The sequence below is a fragment of the Sinocyclocheilus anshuiensis genome, unplaced genomic scaffold, assembly GCF_001515605.1.
Source record: "Sinocyclocheilus anshuiensis isolate Anshui unplaced genomic scaffold, SAMN03320099.WGS_v1.1 scaffold2684, whole genome shotgun sequence".
NCBI classification, from domain to species: Eukaryota; Metazoa; Chordata; class Actinopteri; order Cypriniformes; family Cyprinidae; genus Sinocyclocheilus; species Sinocyclocheilus anshuiensis.
The window spans coordinates 137,001-151,338 of record NW_015546023.1 but is presented as its reverse complement, the minus strand read 5'-3'; positions in this window follow the sequence as shown (position 1 = coordinate 151,338).

The window sequence follows — 14,338 nt, the reverse complement described above, 5'->3', positions numbered from 1 at the left end:
AATCACTGCTGAATGAAATTAGTTCACTGTAATCAACAATATTTACGATCTTTAGATTAGATACAGTATGTTGAACAAGTGAAACATAATGTTTGCATTTAAGAACAATAACTGTAATGATAACTGTATCAGCGTCCACACCAACAGATGATAACAGTATGTTTTATGCTGCGTTTCACAAAGAAACCAAAATAAAAATCAACAAATGCGGGAGCATCTCAATGAATGTTGTTATCAGCTGGAAGCATATAGCTCTGAATGCGATCGGTGCTGCTGTTCGCTTGTGTTGTATGAAGCCCTAATCCTAACCCCATAGAACGTAAATTGATAAATATTGCTCTGAATTAATATTTTAATTTATTTTAATGATTAATATTAACAATTATTAATATTATTTAGTACATACACTCTAAAAAATGCTGGGTGAAATATAACCCAGCGCTGGGTTAAAAAGGGACAAACCCAGCTATTGGGTTGTTTTGACCCAGCATTTTTTAGAGTGTACCTGTATAATTACACTGTAACAAAGACATCTTAAGGTGCAACCAGTTTAATAATGCTACTGTATGTTACCATTATTGTGTTCTAATAATACTGTGTGTCTGTTTACACTGGGGTGCAACATAAGATGCATATTTACAATAGCGCAATTACAGATGTCACTATATGCAGTTGTATTACATGTAAGTACAGTGTAATAACACATTTGTACTAGGAATACAGAAATACTTTATTTAGAAGGACATGAATGCTGCCTGTGTACATTGAGTATGATTATGAGTATTCAGGAGTGTTCAGAAAAAGGCCATGCATTTCTGCCTACAAAACCTATACATTTCACTGCAGTTTCCAGCTGAAATTAAAACTAGTGGCAGTAAAATACTGACAACTTTAATTCCTTTTCACACAAATTGTGATTACAGAGCAGATTATTGATTAATAAAGATTTAGTTTTGCACTACTCCATGCACAATATTATGTTTTGATCTCAAAACACTTTTACGCGTAGTGCATGATTTGTAAATTAATAAATTTTGACGTTTGCATCACATAACCAGCTCCATATGTTTGGCTTTTCTGATGTAGTAAGCTTGCTCAGTAGCACACCCGGTAAAGCGTTACACCTGTGATGTGAAGCACTCAGTTATGAGTCCCGTGAACCACAAGAGCGCAAAGACTTGTAGAAGCAAGATAACATGGCATTGTTGCTTCAGCAAATGTGTTTTTATCTTACATTTGCTTTTGTTAACACTGTCAGGTAGGTTTAATGTAGGTTTTATCCAGACATTTCATTTCTGAACCACTGTGAAAACGACAAAAACAACGTATTAAAATGATGCGACAGTCATGTTTAACCGTTTCTGAGAAAACTGAACGCACTATTTAGTAATAGTGAAACTGCAGTGAAACATGCTACAAGCAACACAATGTCATTTTACAATTATTTTGCACCCACATTTTGTATAATTTTTTAGGCGTGTTTTACTGTAATAAACCCGCGTCTGACATGGAGAACAAATGATATAGCTTACAGCGCCTCCTCTGGACGTGTTTCAACATATTTCATGGTTCACAGAGTCACGTATTTCCAGCGAGTCTAGATGCAAAAACCCTCTTTGTTTCCTCCGCTTTTCATTTCCATTAGTGTGTGTTGGTGTTTTTTTCCAGTGCCGCTGCATTTGACAGCATGTTTGAAAGAGGCTGTTTTCCTTCAGTGTATCGGTGTCTGCATAAAAGCGGTTTCTCATGAAGGCGTTACGCTCTGGTGTGAAGCTGCTAATCTGTTTGTACCTTCATCTTCAGCAGTAGCTGCACAAACATCACACAGGAACACTGTCTGACCTCCAGTGTCACTCTCTCAGGATTCGCTCTGTCCATTTCAAACATTTGAGCTCTCGTAAACCTCTTAGAGCTTCTTAGTAACAGTCGGTCGATCAAAGCCACTCCGCTCTCAAGTGACCTCTAAGTTGGAGCACAAGTTTTGGATTGAGAGGAGAGCTGCTATTGTCTGACTCCATAACCCTGAATTACTAAAGCTCAGCTGGAGAAAGAACATGAAACGTGCTGCTCATGTAGTCATATTTTCATTATTATTACCTGTTTAATAAGGCTGCACGTAACAGAACTGGAGTTCCTATGAATGGAGCATTAGGATCGGTGGATGTGACCTCTGACCTTCTCACACACACTGACTCAGACTTCAATAGCTTGAATAGTAATAGCTTTAGGGTTTCAGGCTTCTACAATGAAAACAAAAGCAGCCAAATGTGTTAGTTTTAATCAAATTTAATTATTTAAATGATTTAAAATGAATCAAAAATATTTTAAAGACAAAAAAACATTTATGCAAAACAAAACGATTATAAAGACCATACCATACCTAATCAATGTATTTTATTAAGAAACAAAGTACTGACAGTAACTAAAATGTTGCTTAATGTAGGTCAATATAATACATTTTGGAGCTTTTTACAACTGAATTTCACCATAAACAAACACTAAATTTGCTGCAATATTAATCTAGAATTTTTGTCAATGTTTCATTTAGTTTACCTACTATAAATAAAGACACCTTTAAGATACTTTAATGCTTATTGTGATCTGTTTTTAAAAGATGCATCATATTTTCTGTACTGAACCTCATGTGACAGACATTCAGAGATGTCCTCAAATGGAAAAAATCACAAACAAATAATTTGTTTGCAAAGTATATAGTTTTTATAAGGTTTTGTGTGAAAGGTTTAGAGTGAGGCCAGTTCATCCTTGAAAGAAATTAAAAAACAATGGAGGTCTGTCAGACTTGTGTTCCCGTTTTGTTGTTTTCCTCCCCATGTGTTCCGTGTTTTCCCTCTTGTGTTTCCATTGTGTGTGTGTGTGTGTGTGTGTGTGTGTGTGTGTGTGTGAGAGAGAGGAGGACAGGGAACCAAAGATGGCACAAACTGTGTGGCAGCTGACACTTTGAGTCTTTTGATTAGGATTTGTTGAGATGAGGTGTGCAGCGGCTGAAGATCCACGCGTGACACCGGCACGTCGCTGCTCTTCTGCAGTAATGACAGACTCGTGCAGCTCCTGCTGTCTGCAACAACCTCCATTGTACTGCAAATAACAGTCTCTCGCTCTCCAGTGCTTATTAATAACACCTCTTTATTTGCACAGTGTCAGTAAGTCTGTCTGTTGGACTGCGTGATGATGATGATGTTTGAAGATCAGTGTTAATCATCTGTGAACCTTCAGAAAACATGCTAATATGAGAATAAACCGGCGTAACTCTGGTGTTGGACATTGAGTGACGACTCGACACGGTATCAGAGTGGTTCATTCTACAAAAGAAACTAAACTAAATCAGAAAATTGACATTATTAACCATATTAGTGAGTTTCTTCAACGTTGGGACCTTCTCATAAAAGTCTCATCCAAGTTTCATTAATATGCATTCATATGAGAAGAATTCGGTCATGTGTTTTTCTAAAAATCATGCACAATGGTGGTAGGGATGGGACCAAACCATTTTAAGTCAATGCAATATACATTTTGTTACAATTTCAATTAGTATGTGATTTTTTTTTTTAAACCTCATTACACTTAAAGGCAAATCACATGCACATGACACACACTGGCCATTAATAACACATTTATTATAAAAGCACAAATATCAGCACAAGTAAATAACAATTTTTGTACCAATAGGTGTACAAATATTCCCATAATTTATAGAAATATTGTAAAATACCAACTGTGTGTGTGTGTTTGCTGTGTGATGCCCCTGAATACAACCATAGTGTGTGTGTGTGTGTGTGTGTGTGTGTGTGTGCAATGGCACTCGCTCCTCACAGTCATGTGACACGACCAGGGGTGTGTTTCCCATAAGCATAGTTACCTAACTATGGTCAATAGTTCCATTGAACTCTATTGGTAATGACGGAACTTATGGCCATAGTTGCTTTTGGGAAACACACCCAGTATTTGAAAGTGATGCAGAAACACATTTTTATTTTAATAAAATGTTATTATTTATATTTTCCCTTCCTTAATGGGCTGCAAAACTGTAAAACTATATGTGCTGCATGTTGCTTGTATGATGACAGTCTCTTTGCATATTGCATTGTGTTGTTGCTAGTCATAAGTTTGCTGCATAGGATTTCAGCTAATGGCATGTTTATGCAATCAGGTTGTATGAGTTAGCTTAGTCAATATTTCAAATGAATTGCAATTAGCATGCTTGTGTAGTAAAAGTGGATGGAACTGATTAGCTCACATTTTTTAGTTCTCTTAACGTATTAGTGTTTACAATGAAGATACTTTTTTGGATAGAGAAATTAACTTGATTAACATCTTTTTAGGAATAAAGATTTAATCAGAAAATGGTGTGCATGTAAAAATGGAAATTGTAGAATATTTTAAGCTTTTTGGAAACGTTTTAACATTATTTATTTTATGTTGTACACATAACAGTAATTTCATCCACTTTAGTGGCAAAGCATCATAAGTAGTTCAGATGTTTACATCAATCTTATATAACGTTTGTCTTTAGAGCTGAAGAACTGCAGCAGAAGTAGCACATTACCTGAGCTCTAGATCCTTCATCAAATCACATTCAGATTTATTGAGTGCAGCTGCGACAGCATATCTGCATGTGAACGTGTTTCAGTCTCGGTGAGCGGCGCTAATACTCAAATACGTTCATATTCCCTCCATCAGGGAACGGCCGGCGGAACGAACAGAGCGCCTGTCATTTACATGTAAAGTCCGCTGCAGATTAGTGCTACACTTATAAACTGCTTAAGGCCTCGAACAATTTCTACTCAACCTTTGATGGCAGTATCATGTGATTTGACACAGAATGAAAACAGATTAGGTGTCAGCGCTTGTGTTATGAGCAGCTGCGTATGCACTGTTTGATTCCGCGTGTTAATGAGGGTCTATTCATCTAGCGCTACTGCGGGATCCTGAATGCAGCGCTTTAAACAGACGACTTCAGCTTTCTGCTTCATTGTAAAGCGACACATAATGTAGCTGTAATCCTGTGTAGTAACTCGGTCGCCGGCTGATATGGAGTAATATCCCACAGGCTGGGAAATGGACTCCACATGCAGGTCGCAACACGCTTAACAGGTCATTTGGAGATGCTCTGCGTCAGTTCACAAAGACCTGCGTGAGTTCAAGAAAACTTTTTCAGCTTAACTCGCCTCCGTCTGGAGTTTGAACTCCAGTGGCAACTCGCAAAGTTGTGTTCTTGTTGAAACCTTCGCCTCTAAATCGGTTGCTAATACAGGGACAATGAAGATGAAATGGATGTGAAGAAACACACGGTGAACTCTGGCCATGCTTCTGTCGTCTCTGCAGAAATGGCGTCCTGTCACAGTCTAACAAAACCATTAAACGAGCAGCATTAAGGGCGAATAAGATGCAATTAGCCAAGAAATGACTCTGATCTTGCTGACATTTGAGCAAAAGCGTAGCACGGAGTACGCCGCGGCCCTGTGATTGACAGCCTAATCCACGTCTGATGGCTGCCAGTCGGTGTTGCGTGCGCGGAGCGGGTCGCTGGCAGATAACGAATACAGCTGCACAATCCTGATATGTCCGCCGCGACTCGTCAAGGGGCGAATTCGACACCGTGATGAAAGTATCGACCGTTAATGACAGGATCATCTCCCTGCCTGAAATAAACGCTCTAATCCCTTTTGCCAGGTCCATGAATTCCTAATATGACTTATATAAACGGAGGTAATAAATCTGTGTTAGCTCAGTTGTGTTTGTAAAATCGTCCTGTTGGAGACGGCAGCAGGACATTCTCTTAAGCTGAGCGTCCTCTGATTTATTGCTCGGGATAGATTAACTTTTACAGCAATAAGAATTGCAAATGAGCGTGCTGGACCTGTTCAGAGTCTCCGGCGTTGAGCAAACAGCAGCTCGTATTTAAAGAGCGGCAGAGATATGTGGACGGGGTTTTACTGAGTCTCCTGCCGCTGGAGTTCACACTCCTCCATGATGATGAAGCTGCTTTAGCTTCAGATTTCACCTGGACGCATTACAATCAGCAGGAGCTGCACAGGCCCTACAGAACACAGAGCACCACAGCAGCTGAAACCACTTCTTAGACTAAATCATTTGGTTACACTTTACAACTAGATAAAGAAGGTTCACCAAGACAAACGTTATGTTGGCTTGAGAAAGCCTAGCTGGAAAAGCAGTTTGAAAATCTTGAAGTCTGAAGTAGTTTTCAGCTTAAAGTAGCATTAAAAGTTCAAAGATTGAAGTTCTCATGCTGTGCAGACTCGCAGGATAGACTGTTGCTAGGCTATTTCTGGGTGGTTGCTAGGAGGTTACTAGGCAGTTGCTGTGTTGTTGGGCATGGCTATGAAGTTGCCAGCCAGATGCTAAGATGTAAGTCGTTGCTAGGATGTTGTGGGTGGTTTCTAGGGTCTTGCTATGTGGTTGTCACAGTATTGCAAAGGTATTTACTGGGTGGTTCTGCTAGGGTGTTCTGAATGGTTGCTAGGATGTTGCTATAGAGTTGCGGGGGGTTTTGGGTGGTTGCTATGTGGTTTCTAAGGTGTTCCTGGTGGTTGCTAGGGAGTTGCTATGCAGTTGTAGCATTAAGTAACATTAGGACACAACATTATGTGATCATGATTAACATTAAGTCAGTAACATTAACAAAGGTTAATAAATGCTGTAAAAATATGTTGCTTGTTCTTAGTTTATATTAATTAGTGCCTTATAATGTTCACAAATGAGACCTTATTGTAAAGTGTTGCCAATAATTTTATTACACCAAGTGACTTTTGGGTTAGACTTTAAGTAATTACACTATTGTAAATATGTATCTTTTGTTGGTCGCCAGTGTAAACAGAAACACACTATTATAACACTATCATAGAAACATACTGTAGCACTTTTAAAATTGGCTACTCCTTATTTGAAGATGTGCTCGTTACAGGGTAATTACACAAATAAGTACTGAGAAATCAACAACTTGCATTTACTATGTGGTTAGGTTTCAGTTCGTTGCTTGTAATTATGCAGAATTTCCTGTAAGGCCATGTAAGGACGCTGTCAAATAAAGAGTTACTAACTTAGAGTTTAATCTGATACACAATCTTTGACATCAGCAACAAAAGATTTGGGATACCTGTTTCTCTTTACCTTTAAAGTGTGTCTGTGTATTATGTAGTTATTCATGATGATATGGTTAGTGTTATTCATCAGAACAGACCTGAGACACACATGTGGGTCACGACCGAATCTTCTAACATGAGAACATGAGCTGCTTCTGTTATGATGATGTTCTGTGGTGAGGAATACTGTTGTTTTTGCTCAGTCACTGCTGTAGAGCTGATCGTTCAGTCGCCGTATGGAAACATCAGACACGTAGCAGAACCTCTGATGCTCCTGATGCTCTTCTCGCGGCGGGACGGCCACTGGATGAAGAGGATGCATCCCGTAAGTCGACGTGATTGTAGCTATTTCAGGGGGTGGAGGGCGATGATTACAGCGCCGGAGAGCACGGGTGAATGCTTTATGAATATTTCATGTAAATGTAAGCGCCACTTACTGGACACAAGGCCTGATTGATGGGAAAGTGCCTCTCAATGCCTGGACTCTGAAGGCTCTCAGACGCCCTCCTTCAGCTCCTGCTTCAAGCGGCCGCACTAATAGCAGAATAAAGATGTATGTAGCTGGAGAGCTCTTCATTAATGCTCTTCGTTAAACAAAAGTAGCCGTATAGGATTTGTGTCAGTCAGCGATATGAAAAGAACTGATGAGAAACACGCTGAAAAGGAAAATGCAGCTTTTAGCCGCCGATCGCGCTGCTATTTCCTGTTTCGCTGGCTTTTATAAAGCTATGCTTTATTGGGCCATGAGCAGCAGGAGGCCCCGGCAAAGAAAGAAGCGCTGCTGATCACTCGGGCTTAAGAGGAAGAGCGCCGTCGCTAGTGCTTTCAGAGGTGAGCGGAGAGACAGAAATCTGACCTTCACAAACACTCTTTATACAGCTTTGCTTAGACTTACAGCTGCAGAGTTTAACATTTTTATGCTTTTATTTCATATATACGTTATGCATTATGTGCTTTCTAAAAGATTTGAGAAATATCTCCATGTTAAAGATGAAAAATAGCAGTGCAGTTGGTCTGCACGCTGAACATTTAGCATGACTAAAAGCATTAATTACACAGCCCTTAATTAAACCACACACATTCTTCTATTAACGGCATTTCATTATCAGAGCATTATCAATCTCTTCTCCTTAATGAATCTTACAGATAGGATGGGTGGGAATGTGTGCTGTAAGGAGCAGGTGTACAGTCATCTCATTAACGAACGCCCCTGAGGTCACAGGTCATCATCAGCGTTCGTTTGAGCTCTTTGTGTCTCGTGAACGAGCGGTGGTGGCGTCTCTCCACGATCGCGTTTGATACAGATTCTGTTCTGTTGTCATGAATCTTCTGTCACAACATCCTGGCAGCTGAGACGTCGTGCTCTTTTTCAGAGCAGTAAGTCCATTCAAACGAGTCTCAGTGCTGACAAACAATATCTGACATGATCTGCTGCCTTCATGGCTGATTTCTGAGTGCTGATCTATACATGAACAACATAAAACATCACTGAAAGCCAAAGCTGTGTACACATTATAATGCAGAGCACATGGGATTCAAATGCTAAACCTGTACACAGCTTGAAGATTCTGAAAAATTTAATCAACACAAAAACAAAGAGGAAATATTATTTCTCCTTTCCTCTGCTGTCATTATATATTGGTGTAGGGCGACAGAAAATACAGTTTGTATAGTATAAACCATTACACCTATGGAGAGTCCCCGTGAACCCCAAATGCAAGTGTGTGTGTGTGTGTGTGTGTGTGTGTGTGTGTGTCTGTCTGTCTGTGTCTCAGGATCAGGAATCGGTCGTCTTTGCTCCAGCGGCGTGTGAAGGCGAAGCGTGAGGCAGATCTCTCTCGTAGCCGCTAGTTTTGGCTCACATTTGCACACATTTTAACAGGCACAGAAAGAATGGCACGACTGTTCAGAAGCAAATGTAAGTGTTAGCGTGCCGCTGTGACCCGGAGGGCAATTATTCCTCTGTGTGTCTAATGGAGGCCGAACACTGATGGCGCAGAGGAGGGGACGCCTGCCAATCACAACACGGACAAATAGCACTAAGAGCAGCCCATTTGCACGCTGCCCTGGATGAAGCTTGTCATGGTGTCATTTCCTTTTCATTGAGGACGGCGGTCTGAGGCGGCAGGCCTGTGTTTTTCTCGCGACATCTCTCTCTCTCTACTTTTAGCCGTTCCGTTCCCTTCATTTCTCCCTCAAATCGAAATAAACGGCAGCCCCTGTGAAGTCGAGCAGAAAAGTGCCACTGATGGAGGGAAATGCAAATTGCTGCACTTAAAAAAGGCAGACGCTGGAGTTTGACGGGAAGCGTTTCCCGCGCAGCCTCCCGATTATATTTCCGGCGGTGTTTTGGAGGAACGTGTGGTGATTTACATCAGACATGTGTCAGGATCGGCAGCCCATGGAATGCGTGTCGTTTTAAGACGGTTTGATGAGGCTCTTCTTACCTGCGGTACGAATTAATGACTGAACACGTCCTCTACCAGAAACACAAATACAGTCGATCACGCACCACTTCTGACAGATTTATCGAGCAATTAATGCTACGGCAAAGTGTGAACGCGTCCCCGCCGAACACCTTCTGTCTGTTGTTCTGCTAAATGACATGCCAATGAAAGCTTTCAAATAATCTGTGTGTTTCCAGCCACTGACTTCATTCAAGAAGACAAAGAAGTGCTGCAAACTCCTCAACCTTCACTCACACTTTCATTTAACGGCTGATTTCATGATTACTGAGTTCATGCAATTAAACACACACACACCTGAAAACTGCAGCATTGTTTTTTGGTTTGCTAAAACTGATTTTGCTGAACGAAACTTTTCAAACAGTGACACATTTCTCAAACACAAATGTTTTCTTTTTACACCGATGCAGCTTTAACCGTGTTAAAATTCAGCACAAGCTCTCAGTTCTGATGAGTTTGGTCACTGCGTATTTTTGAGATTGTGTTTATTGATTAGAGATTTTGGTCACTCTGTATATTAGTGTCTTTAACTGCTATGTAGTTAAGTCACAAAAAATTAATTGTTAGGTACAATGTACTTGTTTTCTTTAGCTGCTATTCATGTTGGATACGGGTAAGTTTAGGACAGGTTGGGTGGGTTAAGGGGTAGAGGTAGTTAATTAGTAAATTAGTTACATACGTATGCAGGTTTTTTTTTTTATATATTACTACAATGTAAAAAAATACATTAAAGTAGTTAAATATAAAGTGGGTCTGAGATTGTATTAATTACTCTATTTATTTATTTATTTATTTATTTGTTTATTAAAAAAACATCAGACCTACTGCTAAAAGCAAAGTAAGCAAACATTTTATAGTCACTTTACTCTCATACCTAGTATTTTCGGGTGTATAATCTAAATGGAGAGTTCATGCATTAAGGAAAATTCTGTCATTATTTAATCTCTCTCATGTTCGTCCAAACCCATAGGCTATTATTTGTTTAAAGGGACGATTATTAATGAATAATAACTTTAACTGTGCTCTGTCCTTCACAGACTGAGAATATAGAGCCTGATTCATCTGGACTGCTTTGATATCACTATTATGGTCTTCTGTTTTTGTGTTTCATATACATAATAAGGCTCTGGGATTCATTTGATTTGGGAAATGGTTGATAGTTGTAGTGGGGTGATCTGATGTTCTTTGTCATTGGTCTCTGACTCACAGCAGCAGTTCAGTCCCAGGCGTTTATTATGGCAGGTTTGAGAGGATCGCTCAGGCCTCGTGAAGCCTCAGTCTGCTAATGCATGTGTCACACTGTGTCCAGCGCTCAGTGATTAGCATGACGGCCTCGTCCCATGCCGAATGAAGCTTCCTCTTTCTGCTCTCACACATCCAGACTCTTCAACTTCACCTTCCACCACGCTTTTAAATCTGAGCTGACAGCGCATTTTACTAAAAACTGTCAGCCGTTTGTTTGGCTCCTAATTCAACAGTCACTTTCAATTAGTATTTATCTCATCCAAAACAATGCAGCATGTAAAGTTCCTCCAGACCGTCCATCTGACCTCATGAACCTGCAGCTCTTTGTGTTTGTCAGAGAATGAGGGGTTAAAAAAAGATACGAGGGTTTTGATAGCAGCTCAAAACACTGTGCATTTATTTAACCCTTGTGCTGAAAATCCTCCACCCAATGTGGTGTTCCTGGTCAAAAGTGACTTGCCTTTAAAAAATTGCTTGTAAATCTGTTGTTATGCTATATTATTACCAAATATTGTATGCAATCTTTTTGTCTACTTGTTTTCTTTCAATTAGCACAGATTTTGCATTTCTTTTTTGGAGCCGATTGATCGTAGGCCTCATTGATCTGAGCTTACGCACCTCAGTTTTTGAGGAAAAAGCATTATTTGCGGGTCATTTTGACAATGTTCACTCAAAACCTGAGGTGTATAAGTCCAGATCAATGAGACCTGCGATCAATCAACTCCAAAAACAAATACAAAAACCTGTGCTAACTGAAAGAAAATACAATTTGGCAACAACATAGCATAATGAGAGATTCACAAGCAATTTTAGTTGGCGGATCATTTTTGATCAGAAACACCACAAGTGTAGCAAGGTGGAGAAAAAAAAAAAAAAAAAACGTACAAAAATTATCAACATTTTTGAGAAGTCAGTAAGTTTTATTCCATTACAATAACATTAACTAGCATTTTCATGAAAAATAAAATCATCTCCAAAAGATGAGGGTGTCACGCTTACATCAAGAGCACGAACACGAAGATAACACAATATAGACTTTTAATAAGATCTCCAGACGATGAAGGTTAATCCACGACAGAAGGGAACACAAGCATTCACAACAATAATAACCAGCAACTGAAACCACCAAGGAGATATCTTAAATAAGGCAGTAAATGAGGGACATACAGGTGCTGAGGGTTAACTGATAATTGACTAATGAACTAATGCACTAATGACAACAGGAACAGAACCAAATATGGGCAAACAGGAACCTAAACCAGAACAGAAGACAGAAACTAAATAAAATGCACAACAGAGTTCATATCTGTGACAGAGGGTTAATTTGTCTGTTGCTTCTCTTTAATCAGGCGTTTGCATTGTGTTCCTGTGGTGAAAACTTTTTTTTTTCCTCTCTTCCTGGATTACAAACTGCAGCTGAAACCCTCAAGCGACGTAATCCGGCCAGAAGTGACAATCCGGCTAATTATCGGCACGAAAACAGAGAAGCAGAAATTATTTTAGCATGAGCAAATGCGGTGTAAGCAGCTTACAGCGTCATCATTTGTTGGGTTGTTGTTTAGGTTAGGATTTCATATACTGATTTTCAATCCAGGATAAGTAAATTTATTTGGACGCTTAACGGATTAATAAAACGCTTCTGCGCAGTCACAGTGATAACGTGTATTCTGTTTTTCCATCTGTTTCAGTGACAGCTCGTCTCATATCAGCACAGGCTGCAGTCGTTGGAGGTGAAGCTCGCCGTGTTTTGCTGTTCTTCACAATGAGCTTTGTTCTGTGCGCCGCTGATACGGGCGAGTAGGAAGCACACGCTCGGCCCAGACTACACAGTGCTATCACATCCAGCTCTTATCGCAGCTAATTCCTTTAAGGTTCCATAACAGCAATTAGCATTTTCTTCCTCTTCTGTGAAATTCACAAAGAAAGCGAAGGCAGGGAAGGAGATGGCGAGGAGAGCGATTGCTGTTCTAAATGCCGCTTCATGTTATTTTGATGACGCTGTATCGTCTCAATCAAAGCCTGTTGTGTCTCATCTGAGAGCACCACATGATGCTAATAGGTTAATTCTGTAAACTGCTTTTCATCGCAGTGTGTTTGGGGAGAGAAAGGCGAGCGTCCAGGCCAAAGAAAATAACACGAGCAGCTGTGCTGGTTCTTAACGGACTCTTATAATCAGTGAGAAATGCTCCTCAGACTGTGTAGAGTCCATCACACTGAACCGCCAGCAAAACAACATCAGAAGAAGGAGGTGAACAATACAGTTCCTTCAGAAACAAGCACAATAGCAAAAATCCTGTTCATTTTCTGCATTCTCCAAAGTGATTTTTGGCCATTAAAATCACTTTAGCAATGTGTAAACAGTGAGTTCAGAGGGTGATGTATGGCTTTTACAGTAGCATATACCATCACTTAATAGTGTGATTAATAATGACAATAATAGCATTGCTGAACTGCTGGTGAAGAACTACACTACCCATAATCCTGAGTTTTACTGTAGCATTTTTACAGTCTTTTACCGTTAAATTCACTGTCATTTTTTACAGTGTAGATCCAGCAATCACACACCAGTGAAACAGTACAGGAGCTCAGCAGCGACCGAACACACTCCCATAAAGCCAGTCAGTTTCTGATAATACACTCTCAATACACTTCAAAAATATAGCTTTAATATTGTGTCAATAGTTTTATATTGAACTGTTGCTTCAGATTCAGTGCTTCATGGGATGAGTACTTCCATCATAGTCATTCCAGAAGTCAGATCACAAAAATTTATTGTGTTGCGTTTCGTTTTGTTTCACAGTTGGTTTGTTTGGTCTTTACTGTAGAATATTTCTTTCTGAAAATTCCTACGGAGAAAATAAAGGCAGAAGTAGTTTTGGTGGAAGCGGGCGTTCACTGCTGTGTCTGTTATCACCACTGACACTCCTTTCATTGTTTCTTAAATCAGCAGCCCATTTGATTTAACTAAAATAAGCCTGTCACCTCTCAGTTATAGTTAACATTCCTCCATGTTTAAACACTAGAGACCAAATATCAAATTTTCTCATTGTTCTGACACAGCAGATGTTAAGCTAAAGCCAAGATCCTGAAAACTCTTACTGTTCAGCTGAAATTAGCAGAAAATTATTTTCTAAGGGTTTGACATTTGTCTAATTTTTAGATTAATAATCAAGACTGATCATGAACCGTGTTCTCACTTGACTCAAGTTCATCCACAGCATTGGTTATTATAAAACGTATCACCGTAGCTCAAAAATCACCCAAACATTAACATGCTGCCATGATTGTGAAGTTTTTTGCAAATCTAATAATGCCTGTAGTTTTGTGTGAGGGGTAGGTTTAGGGTAAGGGGATAGAAAATACAGTTTGTACAGTAGAAAAACCATTACATCTATGGAATGAACCCATAAAACAAGGAAACCCAACATGTGTATATATGTGTGTGTGTGTTTGTGTGTGTGTGTGTGTGTGTGTGTGTGTATATGTGTGTGTGTGTATATGTGTGTG